Here is a 17,993-nt window from a genome sequence, read left to right as displayed (position 1 = left end):
TGTCTCACTACAAGGGAAACCAGACAATCTGGTCTTTTTACTGAGCACGTTGTTACCGCAAGTAAAATTGGGATTCTACTTTTAAGGGAAATTTGGATATTAGAAAACAACTGATTTAGTTGTGTTTTACACAGAGCTTAAATATTTTTATTCATTCAACAAATGTTCATTGAATGTCAACTCTGTGCCATCTGCCTTCTGCAGAGTCCAGGCCTGGCCCTCAGGAAACTCTTACATCCTGACCCTGACAGAACCCGGCCATGGATTCTGCTACATGCTGCCTTATGTTGGTGATCTCCTCAGAGAGAGGCAGCCACATCTCACAGATCAGTCTTCCCTTTGCAGACATTCAGTTCCTGTGTCCCCAAACACCAGGGAACAAAGGCCACACCCTCTGAATGATTTCCCTGAAGAACCCCGACATAGTGTAAGGCCTGAGGAAATACCCCCACAGCAGGCTGGAGGGATGGGGGACAAGCGGGAGCAGAGCACACTGATGTTCTCTCCGAAGAAGGACTCAGTATTAGACTTTTGCCTCTGCAGTGACTATGAACTGTGTTTTGCAGAATTCTATTCCCTGTCTGGCTCTGGACTGGGCTTCCCACGAGACACAAGGTGCATGAGATGGAGAAGATGGACGTGAAGCACCCAGAGTCATTGTTCTGTCCTGAAGTCACCCCCACGGCTCCCATGTAGGGCTGGCCAACCTCCCCAGTCCCTCATTGCCACAGGGCAGCACTGACACAGCAGCTTCTCCAGTTCCCACCGGATCTCTGTCAGCTTTTCCAGGTCCTGGGCCAAGTGGGTGCACTGCTCCATGGCCGTGGGCACCGGCATTTCCTGCAGGCCACATGCAACATGGAGCTGGGGTGGGGGAGCCAGGGGTAGGTTCCTGTTTGCCCTCAATCATCTCTGCTGTCCTCAGGGGTCACGCCCAGTTCATCCTCACAGCTTCATTTTCTCCTGTTTCTCATTCACACGCACACCCTTTGCACTGCTGACCCAGCTGACAATCCACAAACTTCAGGCCCAACCACAAATATGGAGCAACAACATGCAGGCCAGCTCCACCAACTCCCACCGCTGTGTAAGGTCTAGTCCCTCAACGTTCCCCCATTGCACAGTGCTCCCAGCCCTGATGCCTCTCTAGAGGAATCCTGACTAGCACACCTCCCGATTAATTTCCACTCTTCTTATGGAGCCTGAAGCAGGTGGGCAATGAGCTAAGGCTGGCAGGAACTATATTTTCATACTCCCCTTAACAGCCCTACCTGGGCGATCCAGAACCTCATTTTAGCATATGGTTACGTGTGACAACTAACATTTTTTCCCAGCCTTTGAAGCTTTTAGTGAAATTCAGAGATGAGCAGAATTGTGTTTGACATCCTGTCAGACTTGTCATTCCATCATATGTGATAATAGATTGATGGACTAGATTAGACGGATACATAGATACATAGATAGAAAGAATTTAGAAGATAAATACTGTGGAGCTTCTCTAACATACTATCCAGAGGACTCAAACCACGAAGAAAACGTGAAAGAGGGTAATAATGAGATCCATGTCATTGCAGACTCCCCCAGTTCAGATTTTTATAATTGGAAATATGAGAAAAACCCACCTTACGTGAATCTCCCCCATTACATTGGGTAATATAATATTCAGTATACAAATATTCCAAACATAATTCTATAAAACTTCAAACATTTTAGAAAATGAAACTCATACTTGGAGTGGTGTTTCTTACCAATACATTAGCATTTAGATAGTTACCTTACAAAAAATAATTTGTTTAATAAACAAGTGTGTTTTTTTTAAAGATTTTATGTATGTATTTGAGACAAAGAGAGAAAGAGAGAGCAGAGAAAGGGGCAGAGGGAGCAGAACAAACAGACCCCCCCTACTGAGTGCAGAGCCCAACATGGAGCTTGATCTCACAACCCCAGATCAGGACCTGAACGGAAACCAAGAGTCTGACACTGACTGAGCCACTCAGGTACACCAATAAACAAATGTTTTTATAGATAACCAAAAGTTTGTATTTTCTTTTGGGATGAATTTGCTATTTAATTTTATATATCAACTTGATTTCACTTCAAATAAATAAGAAATAGCATAAATATGTAAACTTCTTGTTTTGGAAATTAAATAAACATTTAAAGACAAAGCATAATGTCCAATAGAACAGCATACCCAAAGATGAGTTTTATAGAATGGAATACTAAAAAGATATTACTTAAAATAATAATTTTTTGGTCAAGTAAATTTAGAATATATTGGGTTAAAAAAAAACTCAAATTGATTTCTTTACCTCAAGATTCCTCAGTGAGTTTTGTATGCTTCCATACTTAAACTCAGCAAAAAGAGGCATAGTGGGCAAATTTTTCCAAGTTTATTTACCAATGGAAACTTTCCTGATGAAATATCTTTAAGAACTAATATATTAAGGAAAACACTTTGGTAAAATGTCACAGGAAAGTTATATAATAGCTCAAAATAACCAACTACTTTTTAAATATTTTATATAGATAGATATATATTTCAAGTTATATATTCACTATATGTCTTAACTGTTTCATTGAAATCACTGTTTTATTATGACATCTCTAAATTATTACTCCAGTTATACACAATAGTACCAAAACACATTCTTAGATGAAACATAAATAACTACTTTGAAGAGTTTCACTTTTCATAACAGTAATTTGTACAGAGTTGACTGATAATATTATGCTTTGCACTTTATTGACCAAATTATTTCTCTCTAGCTTAAATGCATTACAAGACAGGAGTTCCATGCTGACATGTAGGAAACAATACTGATAATTTTATTTCTAGCTATAAGATGGAATAAACAACCTAAAAACCCTCCCACTAAATGATGCTTTCAAATTCAGAAGAAGTATAGCAAATATCCTATAAAGTGAATAGTTGCACTTATAATAAAGTAGAGGAACTCCCCACATGCTAAAAATGAAATGGGAATTAGAAAGCAGAATGTTAATGTCATTTATGTTGGAGCAGAAGGTGCTCCAACCAAATCAACTTGTAATGCCTCACAGACACAAGGAGACTGAGACCTTAACCCCCAACAAGATAGGGACTTAGAACTGAGACCCCTGAATGAAAGCAGGACTTTCAAATGACTACATTCTCAATGAAAAGATGAGTTAGGGGAGGGGGTAATTCATCCACTGGCCCAGAGAAACATCATAGACTTTTTTAATTATTGATCTGAGATTCAACCAGAAAAGGACTGCTCTGAGAATTTGCAACAATGTACCTGCTCTCACTTTAATTTTTGGATTAAAGTTATAGTCTCACATGGTCTAGAAAACTTTATGCCAAGAAATTCAGATAAATTCAGATAAAGGCTAATATCCTTAAGGTGTCTGGCAGAAGCAAACTTAAGACTGCTCTGAAGGGGTGCAACCCAAACTCGGGCCACAGAGAAATTCACAAGATAACCCCACCAAATCTTGCGCATAACCTAGAATTTAAAGATGCATGAGGAAATAATTCAGCATGGGGGGAAAGGTCAATAAGCACAGAAAACAGCATAATTAATCCCCCAATTAATTGTCCATTAATACCTCTAATGATAGAACAACTACTCTGTGAATGAGTATATTTTAAATTATTACTAATAAAAGAGAGAAACAAAGACATAAGAACAAGAAACATAAAAAATGACAGATATTTAAAAACCTACCCAAATATAGTTTCTAGAAATGAAAAATCTAGTCATTTTAATTTTAAACTCAATAGATTAGTTAGATAGCAAATTAGACACAGCTGAAGAAGGGAACTGGTGAACTAGAAGATATTTGTAGGAAAATTACCCAGAATGAATCACAGAAAGATTAAGAAAAGGAAAAAAATTTCAATCTGGAAAACATGGGGGACAAAATGAGAAGATTCCACATCTCTCCTCAGAGAGAGATAATACAGAGATAAAGAGGCAACACTTCCAAAATTGAAGAAAAACAGGAATTCTATAATTCAAGAATAGCTTCAATATCAAGCATAATAAATAAAAATATATCCACATTTAACACCTTGGTGAGAAAGTCTGAAAAATACTAAAAACAAAGAAAAATTTTAGGTGAAACATGGAGAAAACACTGTGTGCCCACAAAGGAACAGCAGTTCACAAGACTTAAACTGCAATAACTGGGCCCAAAAAACAAAGGATAAAGCATTCAAAGTCCAAAGAGAAAAACAATCCTCTTAGAATTCTAAACCCAGCCAAACTATAATTGAAAAATGAAGACATTAGATAGTTTTTAATTAGCAAAACTTCACTTAAAAAATACAACTGATTATTACTTTAGCAAGGAAAGATAGTGAACAGAGAAGGAAAGATTGAGATGCAAGAAAGTTAAGCTAGGAAATTTATAAATATGTGTATTCATAAAGAAGCTTTGATTGCATAAAGGGGTAATAATGACATATAGAGGTGGAAATAAGGTACAACTAAATGACATATAGGTGTGAAAGTAAGGTACAACTAAAACAATGGACAGAAATATTATGAAAGATGAAATAGTTTAAATTAAAACTGTCTAAGGATTAGTCATGTTTGAAGTTATCAGTCAGGAAGTGTGCAAATATAATGATCTAACTCAGCATGAATACAGGTATACCAGAGAGATACTGTGGGTTTGGTGCCAGACCGCCACAATAAAGTGGTTACTGCAATAAAGTGAGTCAAATGGATTTTTTGGTTTGCCCATGCATAGTAAAATTATGTTTATGCTATACTATAGTCTATTAAGTGTGCAATGGCATTGTGTCTAAAAAATAATATACATACTTTAATTTAAAAATACCTTATTACTAAAACAATGCCAACCATCATCTGAGCTCTCAGTGAGTTATATTTTTTTTGTTGGTGGAGGGTCTTGCCTCCACACTGTTGACTGCTGACTGATCAGGGTGGTGCTTGCTGAAGGGTGGGACAGCTGTGGCAGTTTCTTAAAATCAGACAACAATGAAGTTGGCTGCATCAGTTGACTCTTCCTTTCATAAACAATTTTTCTGTAGCATGTGATGCTATTTGATAGACGTTTACCCACAGTAAAATTTCTTTCAAATCTTTTGTTGTCGTTTCAACAATCTTCACGGCATATTCACCTGGTAGATTCCATCTCAAGAAACCACTTTCTTTGCTCATCCATAAGAAGCAACTTCTCGTCCATCCAAGTTTTATCATGAGATGGCAGCAATTTAGTCTCATCTTCAGGCTCCCTTCAAATTCTAGATCTTGTGCTGTTTCCACTACATTTGTGTTTACTTCCTCCTCTGAAGTCTTAAACCCCTCAAAGTCCACGGGGTTAGAATCAACTTCTTCCAAACTCTTGTTAATGTTGGTATTTTAACCCCTTCCCATGAATCACAAGTGTTCTGAATACCGGCTAGAATGGTGAATCCTTTCCAGATTTTAAATTTACACTGCCCAGATTCATCAGAGGAAGCACTATCTATGGCAGCTATAACCTTGTGAAATATATTTCTTCAATAATAAGAACATGAAAATCAAAATTCTTCCTTGACCCATGAGCTGCAGAATGGACGTTGTGTTCGCAAGCATGAAAACAGAAGTAATCTCATTGTCCATCTCCATTAGAGCTCTTGGATGACTGGGTACATTGTTAATGAACAGTAATATTTTGAAGGTAAGCTTTTGTTCTGAGCAGTAGGTCCCAACAGTGGGCCTAAAATATTCAGTAAACCAAGTCATAAACAGATGTGCTGTCATCTAGGCTTCATTCTTCCATTTATAGAGCATAGGCAGAAAGGCAGAGTGAATGTAGCCTAATTCTTAAGGGCCTTTGAATTTGGGGATGGTAGATGAGCACTGGCTTCAACTTAGTCAATAGCCCTTAAGAAGAGAGTCAGCTGGTCCTTTGAAGATTTCAAGGCAGGCAGTGACTTCTCTCTAGTTATGAAAGTTCGAGATGGCATCTTCTTCCAATAGAAGGCTGTTTCATCTACATTATAAATCCATTGTTTAATGTAGTCACCTTCCTGCACTATCATAGCTAGATCTTCCAGATAACTTGCTGCAGCTTCTACATAAGCACCCACTGCTTCACCCTACACTGGTATGTCCTGGAGATGGCTTCCTTTCTTAAACTTCATGAACCCCACCTCTGTTAACTTCAGACTTTTCCTCTGTAGTTTCCTTTCCCTTCTTAGCCTTCACAGAATTGAAGACTTAGGGCCTTGCTCTTAAATGAGGCTTTGGCTTATGGGAACATTGTAGCTGGTTTGATCTTCTGTCCAGACTACTGAAAGTTTCTCCTAGTCAGCAATAAAGTTGTGGGATTTTTTTTTTCTCTTTGTCATTCATGTATTCTTCACTAGAGTGGTGTTTTTAATTTCCTTCAGAACTCTTTTTTTTTTTTTTTTTGCCTTCACAACTTGGCTGTTTGTCACAAGAGACCTAGCTTTTGTATCCCAGCCTTTGATGTGCCTTCCTCACTAAGCTCAACCATTTTTAGCTTTTGATTTAAAGTGAGGGACATGTAATTCTTCCCTTTCCCTTGAACACTTAGAAACCATGGTAGGGCTATGAATTAGCCAAATCTCAATATTGTCATATCTCGGGGAATAGGGAAGACTGAGGAGAGGGAGAAAGACTGGGGAAGAGCCAGTCAGTGGAATGGTCAGAAGACAGACACATCCATCAATTAAGTTCACTGTATTGTATAGGTGCAATTCATGGTACCCCAAAACAATTACAATAGTAACATCACAGATCACTCATCACAGATCACCATAACAGAATAACAGATATAATAATAATGAAAAAGTTCAAAATACTGCAAGAATTACCCAAATGTGACACCAAGACACAAAGTGAACAAATATTTTTGGAAAAATGGTACCCATAGATTTGCTCAACACACAGTTGCCACAAACCTTCAATTTATTAAAAAAAACTGTATCTGTGAAGCTCAAGAACATGAAGTGCAGTAAAACAAGGGATGCCTCTATTAAGTTTCACGTTACAATTTTAGGATAACCAGTAAAAGAACAGAAATAGGATGCAGTTTCCAAAGAAACTGGAATGTAGGGAGAAAGAAAATAGGGAAAACTAAGTCAATCAGTAAAGTAGAAGATAGAAAAGCTAAAGCAAAGACAGGGTAAGTAAAAAGCAAAACGAAATCTGTAATCATAATAGATGGAGATCTACCAGGTAAAAGAAACACTCACAGGTTTCTTCTTAAAAATCAAAATCTTGGGTCACCTGGGTGGCTCAGTGGGCTAAGCCTCTGCCTTCAGCTGGGGTCATGGCCCCAGGGTCCTGGGATCAAGTCCCACATTGGGCTCTCTGCTCAGCAGGGAACCTGCTTCCTCCTCTGCCTGCTTCTCTGCCTACTTTTGATCTCTGTCTGTCAAATAAATAAATAAAATATTTTTTAAAAATTAAATAAATAAATAAAATAAAATGTATGTATAATAAGGTTTAAAAAAAATCAAAATCTTGTTGTATGTTTTTATAAGAGATATGCTTAAAACATAGTATTACAAAAAGGTTAGAAATATAAGAATAGAGAAAAGAGATACCAGAAAAACACAAACCCAATGAAAGCTGGTATAGCTATGTAAAATGAGGTAAAACAAACTTTAAATCAAAATGTATTAGCAGAGGAAAAGATTTCATTATATAGTGATGAAAATTCACCAGGAATATATAATTTTTTTCTTTTCTTTTCTTTTCTTTTTTGAGAGTGAGAGAGAGAATTTTTTTTAACTCTTTTTTTAAAATTAACATATAGTGTATTATTAGCCCCAGGGGTACAGGTCTGTGAATCGTCAGGTTTACACACTTCACAGCACTCACCATAGCACATACCCTCCCCAAAGTTCAAAACCCAACTACCCTCTCCCCACCATCCTAACCCCAACAACCCTCAGTTTGTTTTGTGAAATTAAGAGTCTCATGGTTTGTCTCCATCTTGATCCCATCTTGTTTCACTTTTTCCTTCCCTCCCCCCAAACCCCCACGTTGGCTCTCAAATTCCTCACATCTGAGATATCATATGATAATTGTCTTTCTCTGATTGACTTATTTTGCTCAGCATAATACCCTCTAGTTCCATCCACGTCATTGCAAATGGCAAAATTTCATTTCTTTTGATGGCTGCATAGTATTCCATTGTGTGTGTGTGTGTGTGTGTGTGTGTGTGTGTGTGTCACTTCTTTATCCATTCATCTGTTGATGGACATCTAGGTTCTTTCCATAGTTTGGCTATTGTGGACATTGCTGCTGTAAACATTCAGGTGCACGTGCCCCTTTGGATCACTGTATTTGTATCTTTAAGGTAAATACCCAGTAGTGCAACTGCTGGGTCAGAGGGTAGCTTTTTCAGCTTTTCAGCTTTTTGAGGAATCTCCATGCTGTTTTCCAGAGTGGCTGCACCAGCTTGCATTCCCACCAATAATGCAGGAGATTCCCCTTTATCCACATCCTCACCAGCATCCGTCATTTCCTGACTTGTTAATTTTAGCCATGACAGTGAGAGAGAGAATCTTAAGCAACTCCATGCCCAGCATGTAAGTCTGATATGGGGCTCAATTTTACAACCCTGAGACCATGACCTGAGCCAAAATCAAGAGTTGGATGCGTAACCGACTAAGCCATCCAGGCGCTGTGAAAGATACTATAATTTTAAACTGTATTTTATAACACAGCTCATAATATATAGAATTATTAAAATTATAAGAGAAAAAGACACACAAACATTGTGGGAGATTTTACCAGTGTCTCTGAATGCCTGGCAGATAGAATAGAATAAAACATGGAAAGGGTATGGAAGATCTTCTCAGAGGTTGCAGAAGGATAGTAGAGAATAACATGATTACTAAGAATAAATATATATATATATATATATACAACTGAATGCTCAAATTAGAAAATATACATTATTTTCAAATACACTGAAACTATTTTTTAGGGGCACCTGGGTGGCTCAATGAGTTAAGGATCTGACTTTTGATTTGAGCTCAGGTCATAATCTCAGGGTCCTGGGATTGAGCCCCATGTCATGCTCGGAGCTCAGAGAGGAGTCCGCTTGAGAATTTCTTTTTCCCTCTCCTTCTGCCCCTCCCCCTGCTCATGTAGTGTCTCTCTCTCTCTCTCTCTCTCTCTCTCTCAAATAAATAAATCTTTTAAAATATCTACATATTTTTAAATTATGGTATTTTATGGACTACATGTTTGTGTCCCCCCTAAAGTCATATGTTGAAGTCCACCCCCAATGTGATGGTATTTGGAGGTGGGGCCTTTGGGAGGTGATTAGGTCAAGATGAGGTCAGGAGCATGGTCTTTGATGGAATTTGTGCCTTTGGAAGAGGAGGAAGAGACCATTGTGAGGACAAAACAAGAGGGCAGCTGTGTGCAAAGCAGAAAGTAGGCTCTCACCAGAAAAGACATCTGCTGGCACACTGACCTTGGACTTCCAGCCTCCAGAACTGTGATAAAAGTGTTTGTTAAGCCAACAGTCTGTGGTATTTGTTATAGCAGTTAGCTCTGACTAGGACAAGAATATAACTGAGATATGGGACTTCGAGGTCCTCACTCTAAACAACATTTGCCAGACTTTTTTCTAGAAGCATCACATTCTACTCAGGACCCCAATTAGAGACCAGTAATACAAATTCTGGAGAGGCTTCTGTAAAAAAAAAGGAAAGATACTTCAAAGTTTTACAAAGTGACTCCTTAAATCCAAACCAGTGGCCATAAGTCTATATAGTCATTTTTATTGAAGGGACTAAGATGAGCAATCATTTACATTTTGGAAAGAGAGAACAGGATATGATGAGTATTCTCTAAAGTGATTTTCTCTTCAGTGAGCTCAAGTACAGGGAGAAGAATGTAAAGTAATGATACAGAAGCCAAGAGACCATGTACAGTGCATTCATGGGATCCTTGGGAAAAGGCCCCTCTCCATCTCTTGGGACCACTCAGCCTTTCATCCACCTGCAGTCTGCATGTCGGCTGCCTTCTCTCCTCCCTACACACCAGCATCCCACGTTCATCTATCAGCCTGCCAGGGCCCCAGACAGCCACTCCAGACACTAAGTTTATGTGGCCAGCACATTGGCAGCAGTGTCTCCCATTTTCATAATTTCAAATTACAGGAAAGAGCCATACCATATAAGACCTAAGTCCCCAGACAGCATGGAGCCAGGAGTCTTCCACCTCTGCCCAATTTTCAAAGGCGAAGAGAAGTGGCAGGTTTTAATGGGGCATGGCCGCTCAGAGCAGGAAAGGCTGTGTGCAGAGAAGTTCCATAATGAAACTCCCCTATCCATTGAGTAACAGTGAATCACTCTCCTCCATTTCCAAGAAGAAAATAAGGATATAATTTGCAAGAGAAGACATTAACATTGATAAAGAACTTACCTAATGGAGCACTTGTGATCTCTTGGATATTCCTTTAACAAGTGTTTACTAAACACCTTGTTCACATTTTAATACCACATGCCAGAAATTGAACAGGGCTGGGGTGATGTCAAGGTAAGGCTGCCTGCAAAGAACTCCTCATGTAATGGAGTACTGGGTGGCTCAGTTGGTTAAGCAGCTGCCTTCGGCTCAGGTCATGATCTCAGCGTCCTGGGATCGAGTCCCACATCGGGCTCCTTGCTCAGCAGGGAGCCTGCTTCTCCCTCTGCCTCTGCCTGCCTCTCTGTCTGCCTGTGCTCGCTCTCTCTCCCTCTCTCTCTGACAAATAAATAAATAAAATCTTAAAAAAAAAAAAAAAAAAAAAAGAAAAGCTGTGTCATCTTCTCTGGAAAATTTGAAGAATGATCCTTCCAGAGAATTTCCGATACACGATAGTCCAAGTTCCTCACACAACTCCTGTACGTCCTCTGGAAATAGTACCAAGCTCCTGCTTGCACACTCCTCTGTGCACGAGCCTTGGGTTTCTTGGTACCTCTAGCAATCTCCACTTCGTCTCAGGAAAACCTTTGTAGAAAGGTAATTTCCTTTAACCAAATTTGGGGACCACCCAGTCCATTTCCTCTTCTGCTGTTTGAGAGCCAGGATTTACCAGCACATGCTGTCAGGAGTGGACAGAGTTGGGTGTCTTCGGCGTGTGGGTGAGTTGTTACCACCACCACCCTCTGTTTTACAGACACGGGCTGCTGGCTTTACACCGCAGCCCCTGGCTCTGGGCTGCTCACAGAACATCACAAGCATATTAGTCCTAATGCACTACTACATTTCTGCAAGGAAATAAAACAATATTCCCTGGTGGGAAAGTTAAAGCCCAGTAAGAGGACTTAGCCCATTGCACAAAATTACTGATGAGAGAGTCCTGAGCTCCTAATTCCCAGTCCCTTGTGAGAAACAGAAAACCCGCAGCCAGCCTTCGAAACTCTCCAGGTGCAATCCCAGTCACCTGTTTCTAATTATCCCTGTTTGTGCGATGAGTTACTGATTAAGATGAGAGTCAGAAGAAGGGAACCAAGAGAAAGCTGAAGTACAGTCTCTTGGAAGGGTGTGAAGGATACAAAGGAGTAGCCCCACGGGGGCACCCAGCCACGGCTGTCTCGGCTCCTATCAGCCTTCTCCTCTGTCGGGCATTCCCCAGAACTGGGCTTCCTACTGGTCCTGGAAACCCCTCCACATGGCTTGTATGCATATCATTTCTCTTCGATTGGCTGAGGGGGGCCAAGAGAGCAGGAGGCTTCCTACAAACTCACTTGGGCATTGGGGAATCAGCCCGTGAGAGGCAGAAACCCGATCTAACACCAATCTTCCGAAGAGGTTTGGTTAACAGCAGAAGGGCTATTTTCTACCTTGGCTCCTCTATAATCCAGCCTTCCCCAGGGACCCTGAGGTCAGCAATGTAATGATCCCAGAGGGGGCTTGGCTAAAGTACCACTCAATTTTCCATGATAAAGATCCATCTCAGAGAGGTCAATTATGGCTCTGACTTTGTTTCGACTATTCTGCTTCTAGAACTTATTGTGAAGGCTCTCCCCCAACCCCCGAAAAAAAAATCTTGATCCAAAATAAATGGATCAAACTGTATGCAGCATTCCATCAAATGAAGTCCATTGACCTTTCTGATTCTTTTCCCTAAGAACAGCAAATATGTGTCTTGCCAACCACCTTTCTAACCAGGAGGGCCAGTAAAAGTGCCCTGAAACTCCTCCGTATTGTGTTCCCACCAATATTTTACATTTATTAGCTGAGGGACCTTGGGAAAGTTATTTATTTCATGTAAGTCTATTTCCCCAACTGTAATCTAAGGATGACAACACTACCCATCATGGTCATGAAGATTAAACAAGAAAATGTAATTCCATTTGGTAACCACCACAGTAATAATTGTTTCAAGAAAGAAATCATCAACAGATGCTAAAATTGGTGGGTGAAAGTATGATAAGAAACAGGATATTTACACAGTCTCAAAGAATCTCCCCCCGGAGGACACTTATTAAATACTAATTGAAAAATAATAACCTCACCGAGAAGAAACAGACATCACCCTAGTCAAGAGACCAAAGGCTATAGCACCATCAGTAATGGAACAGAGCTCCTGATAAACAATATTGAGAAGACACAATAGCACAACTGCTGTAGTTGTGTAGATTCACATAACCTGAATCTAATCATGGGGAAACACCAGACAAACTCTATTTAAGACATAGTCTACATATAACTGTTCGTAATAACTTCTGATGATTGTTTCTACTTCCTTGGCGTTAGTTGTGATCTCTCCCTTTTCATTCATAATTTTATGAATTTGGGATTTCTCTCTTTTTTTTCGGATTAGTGTAGCCAGTGGCTTATCGATCTTATTGATTCTTTCAAAAAACCAGCTTCTAGTTTCATTGATACGTTCTACTGTATCTCTGGTTTCTCCCTCATTGATCTCAGCTCTAATCTTGATGATTTCCCTTCTTATGTGTGGAGTTGGTTTGATTTGTTGTTGATCCTCCAGTTCTTTAAGGTGTAGAGACAGCTGGTGTGTTCTGGATTTTTCAATTTTTTTGAGCAAGGCTTGGATGGCTATATATTTTCCCCTTAGGACCGCCTTTGCTGTATCCCATAGGTTTTGGACCGAAGTGTCTTCATTCTCATTGGTTTCCATGAATTGTTTCAGTTCTTCTTTGATCTCCTGGTTGATCCAAGCATTCTTAAGCAAGGTGGTCTTTAGCTTCCAGGTGTTTGAGTTCCTTCGGAACTTTTCCTTGTGATTGAGCTCCAGTTTCAAAGCATTGTGATCTGAGAATATGCAGGGAATAATCTCAGTCTTTTGGTATCGGCTGAGTCCTGATTTGTGACCCAGTATGTGGTCTATTCTGGAGAAGGTTCCGTGTGCACTTGAGAAGAATGAGTATTCTGCTGTTTTAGGGACAAAAGGTTGATATCCAGGATCTATAATGAACTCCTCAAACTCAACCCACACGAAACAGACAAACACATCAAAAAATGGGCAGAAGATATGAACAGACACTTCTCCAATCAAGAAATACAAATGGCTATCAGACACATGAAAAAATGCTCATCATCATTAGCCCTCAGGGAGATTCAAATTAAAACCACATTGAGATATCACCTTACACCAGTTAGAATGGCCAAAATTAACAAAACAGGAAACAACATGTGTTGGAGAGGATGTGGAGAAAGGGGAACCCTCTTACACTGTTGGTGGGAATGCAAGTTGGTGCAGCCTCTTTGGAGAACAGTGTGGAGATTCCTCAAGAAATTAAAAATAGAGCTTCCCTACGACCCTGCAATTGCACTCCTGGGTATTTACCCCAAAGATACAGATGTCGTGAAAAGAAGGGCCATCTGTACCCCAATGTTTATAGCAGCAATGGCCACAGTCGCCAAACTATGGAAAGAACCAAGATGCCCTTCAACGGATGAATGGATAAGGAAGATGTGGTCCATATACACTATGGAGTATTATGCCTCCATCAGAAAGGACGAATATCCAACTTTTGTAGCAACATGGACGGGACTGGAAGAGATTATGCTGAGTGAAATAAGTCAAGCAGAGAGAGTCAATTATCATATGGTTTCACTCATCTGTGGAGCATAACCAATAGCATGGAGGACAAGGGGCATTAGAGAGGAGTAGGGAATTTGGGTAAATTGGAAGGGGAGGTGAACCATGAGAGACTATGGACTCTGAAAAACAGTCTGAGGGGTTTGAAGTGGCAGGGGGGTGGGAGGTTGGGGTACCAGGTGGTGGGTATTATAGAGGGCACGGCTTGCATGGAGCACTGGGTGTGGTGAAAAAATAATGAATACTGTTTTTCTGAAAATAAATAAATTGGAAAAAAAAGACATAGTCTACAAAATAACTGGCTTATACTCTTTTAAAATATCAAAGTCATAGAAATAGTATCATCCCCAAATACCTGGCACCTGTGAATAAGTTACTTTGCATGGTAAGAGTGTCTTTCTAGATGTGGAGATCATCCTGGATTATCTGTATGGGTCCAATCTAATCAGATGAGGTCAGAAAAAAGATGAGGCCAAAAAGCCAAGGCTTGCCTTCCCAAGGTGTGGTCAGAGATGGGACAATGAAAGGAGCATCTGAGAGCTGTGATCATCTGAGAGGGTCTCAGTGCAGCTGGACATTTCTGGTTTCCAAGGTGGAGGAAGAGGCCACATGTCCAGGACTGAAGGTGGCATCAAGGAGCTGAAAAATGCAAGGGAACAGATTCTCACTTCAAGCCTCCAGAAAGTAATGAGCCTTACTGATATCTTGATTTTAGCCCGAGAGATCATGTCAGACTGTGAGATAACACTGTGCTGTTGCTAAAGCCACTAATTGTATGGTAACTTGTTATAGCAGCAGTGGAAAATTAATAGTCCTGAGAGAAAAGAAGGAGAAAAAGTTACAGATTAAAGGAGACTGAAGAGGTGTGACAACTCCAAACAATGTTTCTCTGGGTTGAATCCTGGGCCAGAAAATGTATATTAGTTGGGCAGTTGAAAGCTCCGCATGAGGTCTGTAGAGTTTTGTATCAATACAATAATAATATTATATCAATTTTGATTTTCTGATTTGGGTCATTGAACCAGTTGTAGAAGAGAATGATATTGTTTTAGGAAAAACACACCAAAGTATTTGGAGGTAAAAGGGCAACATACCTGCAACTTATTGTCAAGTGTTTCAGAAAAATATATGTTTGCGGATGTGATGTACACATGATATATGGATATAGATGTTGGCAGGTACAGAGAGAGAGAAAAAGGATTATGAAAAAATGTTAGTCTTTGCTGACTCTGTGTTGTGAAGAATATATAGAAGTTCTTTTTACTATTATTGCAGCTTTTTTATATGTCTGAAATTTTTCAAAGTCAGAAATTTGAAATATTGAAAAAGTGAAAAATGTATTTAAAATATAGCCCCCTACCTGGCATGCCACAATTTTCCAGTGAATCTACAGTTTTGCTTTTCCTTCTGGGTCTAGCACCCTCCTTGTCCATGGCAGGAGAGAGTCAATGGGGTGCAGTTGACCGTGGAGCTTAACTGGGTTTGAATCCTAGCTTGGCTACTTACTAGGGGTGTGACTCTGGACAAGGCACTTAACCACTCTGGCCTTTAATTTTCTTATCTATTAAAAGGGGGTAATACCTACACCAAGGTTTTGAGACTGAGATGAACTGATGTGTAAATACATAGAACAGCCCTAGGCATGAAATCGGCTCTATGTACATTGGGCTACTCCATGGTGGGTTCTAAGAGGATATCAGAAAGATGCTTGTCTGCAGCCATCTGCATACTGCTCTAGCCTGCTGTCGGGGTTCTACCATTACAGTTATCATTTTAGCTTATGGCTTATTTATTGCCTAAAGTCACTGAGTCATATCTATCACTTAGATGTTGGTATGTAGATGGATCTGCCAGAGTTTTTACTAAGAGCAGATCCCTATAACATGAAGAAAGACAGCCAAAAGGACTGATCTTAAAGAATATGTCTTGCTCCATAGAGAGAGAGTAACACTGAAAAGGTAAATGCCATATGAAAGCTAAACTGATTACTACAAATCAATTCCATTTTATTATCTGAAGCATAACTCTCAGAGAAGATCACATACAAAGGAACCAGAGTCAGACTGACACGAGATTTCTCAATAGCAACACTGAATTCAAGAAGATAATGGAACAACACTTTAAAAATATTGAAAGAAGAGAACTTTGAACTATTATGTTGTATTTATATAAATTGCAACTCAAATGTAAAGAAAGAATAAAAGTATAAATGATTTGTCACGAAATTATCTATATTGAGAACATTTGGGGAGAAAAAAACACAAATATGAAAAGAAATAAGAGCAAGCTAGGCTGCAAGTAGTATGGAGAGGAAAGATAATCAAAATTTATTGTGGTCTTAATTTTTCCCAATTAAAGCTTGGCACTAAATTAACAGGAAAAATATATCCATAAAAAATGTTAAATTCTAGCCAATATTTTCATGAGCAGACTTTTAGAAGGATATAGAATTTGATTAGGGATAATTGATTAGGGATAAGAATTTGATAGGGATAAACAGAAGTATAAGCTTAAGTTAAAAACAAACACCAGAACAAAAAAATAGCATGTAAAATTATTAAGGTGAAGAATAAATTTCAATCCATTCAGTGGAAAATAGGAAGAGCTAAATATAGGAAAACAAATGGAAAATATAAGATAGCAGAAAGAAATCTTATTATCATAGTAATTATATTAAATATAAATGAGTTATACTACTAAGTAAAGAAAACAGAACACAAATACATGGATGTTAAAGAACTTGCTACTAAACAATGAATGGGTCAACCAAGAAATCAAAGAAGAAATAAACAATTACATGGAAACAAATGAAAAGAAAAACTCAATGGTCAAAAATCTTTGGAGTGCAGCTAAATCAGTTCTGAGAGGGAAGTTTATAACATTACATACCTACCTCAAGAAGCAAGAAAAATCTCAAATAAACAACCTAATCTTACACCTAAACAAGCTAGAAAATGAGCAACAAACAAAACCAAAAGCCAGCAGAAGGAAGGAAATAATAAAGATTAGAGCAAAAATAAATTATATAAAAACTTAAAAAACAAACAAACAAAAAAAACAGATCAATGAAACCAGGAGCTGGTTCTTTGAATAATCAACAAAATGGATAAACCTCTAGATAGATGCATAAGAGAGAGAGAGAGAGAGAACACAAACAAAATCACAAATGAGAGAGGAGAAATAACAACCAACAACACATAAATACAAATGTAAGAGAATACTATGAAAAATTATTTGCCAAAAATTGGACATCCTAATGGATAAATTCCTAGAAATATACAAATTACCAATGCTGAACCAGGAAGAAATGGAAACTTTGAACAGACTGATTACTAGCAAGGAAATTAAATCATTAATCAAAAAACCAACAAACAAGTCCAGGACTTCATAGGACATTTAAAGAAGAATTAATGCTTTTTTTTTTTCCAAACCATTTCAGAAAATAGAAGAGGAAAACTTCCAGATTCATTCTATGAGGCCAGCATTACCCTGATACCACAACCAGATAAAGACACCACCACAAAAAGAGAACTGCTAGCCAATATCTCCAATGAACATAGATGTAAAAATCCTCAACAAAATACTAGCAAACCAAATCCAACAATACTTTTTTAAAAAAATCATTCACCATTATCAAGTGAGATTTATTCCCAAGTTGCAAGGGTGATCCAATATTTGCAAATCAATCAATGTGATGCATCACATCAATAAGAGAAAGGATAGAAACCATATGATCATTTCAATAGATGCAGAAAAAGAATTTAACAAAGTACAACAATGATTCATGATAAAAAGCCTCAACAAAGTAGGTGTAGAGGGAACATACCTCAATAACAAAGGCTTATATGAAAAACCCAGAGCAACCGTTATACTCAATTATGAAAAACTGGGACCTTTTCCCCTAAGGTCAGGAACAAAATGAAGATGTCCACTCTCACCACTTTTACTTA

Source organism: Neovison vison, chromosome 1 (genome assembly GCF_020171115.1).
Source record: "Neovison vison isolate M4711 chromosome 1, ASM_NN_V1, whole genome shotgun sequence".
Classification (NCBI taxonomy): domain Eukaryota; kingdom Metazoa; phylum Chordata; class Mammalia; order Carnivora; family Mustelidae; genus Neogale; species Neogale vison.
Note: the sequence above shows the minus strand (reverse complement) of the source record.